This window comes from Bos grunniens, chromosome X (genome assembly GCF_055505025.1).
Source record: "Bos grunniens cultivar Pamir isolate PY7600 chromosome X, Bosgru_T2T1.0, whole genome shotgun sequence".
Classification (NCBI taxonomy): domain Eukaryota; kingdom Metazoa; phylum Chordata; class Mammalia; order Artiodactyla; family Bovidae; genus Bos; species Bos grunniens.
The window spans coordinates 45447885-45453040 of record NC_141194.1 but is presented as its reverse complement, the minus strand read 5'-3'; positions in this window follow the sequence as shown (position 1 = coordinate 45453040).

Below are 5156 nucleotides of genomic sequence, written 5' to 3'. Positions count from 1 at the left end.
TAACAGCTAGGCTTCCTCCCCAGGGACTCCCTAGCCTGGGCTACAGGTGATCTCCCTTTGAGCAGATGATGCCCTTTTCTCAGCTCAGTCCAAACATCCACATTGGACGTTAGATCTAGGACCTGAAAATAATAAATGCCCTTTACTCAAGGTGTGAGGATCACACCTTACAAAATCTATATATTTCTAAATTCCCTTATACCATCTGCCTTGGTAGTTTGTGTACACACACACTCACACACATACAGACACACTCACACACACCTCTAAATATATTATTTTTAAATATCTGACCAGGACCACAGCTATTATTCTGCATCCCCAAGTGAATTAGGTGAAGTAATTTTAAAATTTTTATTTTATTTTAATACAAAAACAAATATTACCTAATACTAAAAATGAACTGACATTACTGTTGTGATATTATCCACCTGATTGGTCATTTTCTCAATAAAACATTTCAAGTTGCTTTCATCTATTATCATACTTGTCTGAAACTTTTTAAAGCCTACAAGCCCATAATTGTATTGTGATGGTCCTTTCCACATTTTCTTAGAAGGAGTTTAGTAATGATCATACATATTTATCTGTTTAGAAGTCATGAATTTAAGACTAAATCTGGACTTACAGGTTGAACGTTTCAGGATATTCTAAAGAGTAAGAATGTATTAAAAAGATGTACCCCCAAATTCTTTTATTTTCATCCTCTTTTGCTGCCCTGGAAATGGAGCAAAAAATAGGAAGGGTGGGCCCAACTATGTACACTTATTGATTAGATAGTTTTCTATGAGACAAAAATAAGAAAAACTGAGCAAAACATCATGGCAAGTAAAAAATGTGGTTCTCTGCAAGCAGAATTAGCCTCTTTTGAAGTTTTTTTTTTTTTTTTTTATGGACTCAATCTACTACCATTTAAGTATATAAAAGTATAGAACAGTCTTTTGGACTCTGTGGGAGAGGGAGAGGGTGGGATGGTTTGGGAGAATGGCATTGAAATATGTATAATATCATATATGAAACAAGTCGCCAGTCCAGATTCGATGCACGATACTGGATGCTTGGGGCTGGTGCACTGGGACGACCCAGAGGGATGGTATGGGGAGGGAGGAGGGTGGAGGGTTCAGGATGGGGAATACCTGTATGCCTGTGGCGGATTCATTTCAATATATGGCAGAACCAATACAATATTGTAAAGTTTAAAAATAAAATAAAATTTAAAAAAATAAAGAAGAAAATAGGCATGAGGGGCTGATGGTGGTGGACAATGAGGAGATGCTCATCCAAGGGTACAAACTTTGAGTTGTAAGATGGTTAAGTTCCAAGAACCTAACATACAGTTTGGAGACTATGGTTAAAAATACTGTCTTGTATACTTGAAAGTTGCTATGAGAGTAGAGCATTAATGTTCTCACCATGACAACAACAACAAAATGCTAATTATGTGAGGTGAAGGATATGCTAATTAATCTTATTGTGGGAAAGGTTTTAACATACACCTGTACGAAAGATATCACATTGTATGTCTTAAATTTACACTATATCTCAATAAATCTGTGGGGGAAAACTGAAGGAAAAAAAATAAAATGGACAAGGAAGCACATGTAATTTTTGTTGTGTACACTTCTGGAGGTAAAGAGAAACATGAAGTCTGTATCTTCTTCTGTGCTTCCTGGTTGAGCTCTTCCAGGGGGCCTGTGGAAGGTTCCTGGAAGGCTGAGCAGGTGCAGTTCATCACACCTCAATCCCTTGAAACAGAGAAGCTCTGCTTGGGAGTGTCATTCCTATCCTGATCTTTACTTGAACATGTGGTGGAGTTGATGGATGGGAGGCAAGAGTTGGGTTTGGAGGTGGGGGAAATGAGCCATAGATACTTGAAACCAACAGAGGTCTTTAAAACCTCATGTTACAGATTAAGGAAATTAGATTATAGGTAGCAAGATCCAAATACTTTTCTCATTTACATGCTAAGGCATTTTACACAAAATTAAAAGCTAACCTAATGTATTTGGAGAGGGAGTATTCAATAACTCATTATGGCTATATATCCAAATCCATTCACACAGAAACAGTAGAGATACTTCATTCAGAGAATATTTGAGTGCCCTCCTGTGCCAGACACTCTGCCAGGCACTAGGAATCACATAACAAGGAAGAAGATGGCCCTTTATCTCAAGTAGCCCACAACCTAGTGGAGAGAAACCTCAGAGAAATCTGACGGTGGCTACACCATGGAGCGAGTGCTCTGGGGGAGTTAGCACAGGATGTGAGAGGAAACACAGGTGAGGCAGACACTTGAATTTAAAATTCTACCTAGCATTCACCACCAAACTCTGATTTGATAAAGTCATATCAACATAGAGCTAGAAGTTGTCCATCCAAACTCCTAGCCCAGTGCACTTCCCAGGATACTAACTGATGTCTTCAGAGATGAGCAGAGAGCACCAAAAATCACCAAGCATACGAACTTATACTGATGCACAGCAGCAAGTGAAAATAGAGGAAGACTTGAAGTGAAACTAAATCTGCTCTGATTAGGAATGAAGTCAGGTCCATCCAGGATGTCTCTTTATGCCAAGTAACAGACACGGATACAGGGCAAGGAAATGTCGCCTGTAGGTACAGGGTTGGATTCATAGGCTTCTCCCTGCTGAGTGAGGTGTATGCATCAGGAGGCAGTGGATGGGTCAGCCTGGCCCTGGAGGGTTTATTTTGTGGGAATGGAGGACATAAAGGGCCAGACTAAGGATTCTTGAATTTTCCCTGCTCAGAAAGGTTCCTAACAAGATCCATTAACAGACGTTGACCTAGTGATTGCTGTCTGAGGGTGGAGCAAGGGACAACTGAAGGGTACATGCCGGGGTCCAGCCCCGGTGGATCCAGGGAATTCGAAGCAGGGACGGCGTCAGCGAGGATCAGGAAACAACTGCTTAATTAAACGTTAATTAAGGATATAAAGAGTAATAGAATAAGGATAGCTCAGTAGGAAAATTCAGTGAAGAAAAGAGGCTGAAATAAGGATAGCTCAGTGAGGAAATTCAGTGGAGAAAAGAGGCTGAATAATTCAGCCAGAAGGTGAGAGAAAGAATGACATGGGGAGACCAAGTTTCAGTGAACAAGGCCCACACTTTATTTTCCAAAGTAGTTTTTATACCTTAAGTTATGCATAGAGGATAATGGGGGAAGGGGTAGAGTCATGCAGCAAGCCAGGCTTTCTTCCTGCAAACTTATCATATGCAAAAGCTTAGGTGATTTGCATCATCTTCTGGCCCAGAGGCCTGTTAACATTTTAAGACCCTTTCTTCAGAAAACTTATTTTTCTCTAAAGGTGATAAATCAAGCGTCACCCTCCAAAAGCATTAGATAAAGTTGCATTCCTACAGAGCAAAGGTGTGGTGGGCTATAACAAGAAAATGAATTAACTCAAGGGTCCCAGGTTACAAACATTAAAGCTACTATTTACACCAATTATATTAATCAATACACTGCCAGGGACACAGCAGGTAAGGGATATGGAAACTTAGCAGCAAACATTGGCCCAACAAGTGAAAATCCCTTCACCAATACAATTTCTAATCAATCTTTTAACTGCTCAAAGGAATCTGTATTTAGACAGTTTAGAACATCTCATGCCTCTCACAGTTGGGAGGCTCTGAGCAATCACATGTGGCTGGAAAAACCTATTCAGGCAGGCTAGAGGACTTCCAAAGGAGTTTGTAGGTTGAAACACTGTCACACCCAGGAATTATTAACTGGAGCTGTAAGCTAACTCTTTTTTCAGAGAGAGGTAGTGGGGGACAGCCCCCCATAGAGTCAGAGGTGTAGGTGAAAGCACAAAGCAGAAAGTAGGCAGACTCTGGTTTTGGGGGTAGATGCTCGAGAATTTCCAGGAGGACTCCTGAGGCTTGATCCCACCTTTGCGTATGCCGAGCCTCCTTCCTCATGACCTTTGTCATGGGTGGAGCTCCTCACGCTGGCTCCCGGCAGTGATAGAATTCCAGTTGAGCTATTCCAGATCCTGAAAGATGATGCTGTGTAAAGTGCTGCACTCAATATGCAGTATGCCGGCTCCCGGGAGGTACAGAGCTTGTCACAGAGTTATTCATGTGTAAAAAGGGGTGACTATATTTAACTGGCAGCAGGAATGTTCTGCTGATTCCCAACTGCTCCAGGATTCAGAAAAATTCCAGGAAAACCTCTACTTCTGTTTCACTGACTACACTAAAGCCTTTGACCATGTGGATCACACCAAACTGTGGACAATTCTTAAAGAAACAGGAATAGCACACCAGCTCACCTGCCTCATGAGAAACCTGTATGTAGGTCAAGAAGCAACAGTTAGAACCTGGCATGAAAGAACGGACCGGCTCAACATTGGGAAAGGTGTATGTCAAGGCTGTATATTGTCACTCTGCCTATTTAACTCATATGCAGAATACACCATGCAAACTGTCGGGCTGGATGAAGTGCAAGCTGGGCACAAGACTGCCAGGAGAGTTATCAATAACCTCCGATACACAGATGACACCACCCTTATGGCAGAAAGCAAAGAGGAACTAAAGAGCCTCTTGAAGAAGGTGAAAGAGGATCGTGAAGAAGCCTGCATAAAATCAAAATTCAAATATTCAAAAAATCTCAGTATTCAAAAAAACTAATATCACGGGATCTGGTCCTATCACTTCATGGCAAATAGTTGGCGAAACTAAGGAAACAGTAACAGTCTTTATTTTCTAGGTCTCCAAAATCACTGCAGGCGATGACTGCAGCCATGAAATTGAAAGACACTTGCTCCTTGGAAGAAAAGCTATGACCAACCTAGACAGCACATTAAAAAGCAGAGACATTACTTTGCCAAAAACGACCCATCTAAGTCAGAGCTATGGTTTTTCCAGTAGTCACATGTGGATGTAAGAATCGGACCATAAAGAAAGCTGAGCATCGAGGAACTGATGCTTTTGAACTGTGGTGTTGGAGAAGACTCTTGAGAGTCCATTGGACTGCATGGAGACCCAACCAGTCAATCCTGAAGGAAACCAACCCTGAATATTCACTGGAAGCACTGATGCTGTCACTGCAATACTTTGGCCATTGCCGCCAAGAGCCGACTCACTGGAAAACCCTCGGATACTAGGAAAGACGGAAGGCAGGAGGAGAAGGGG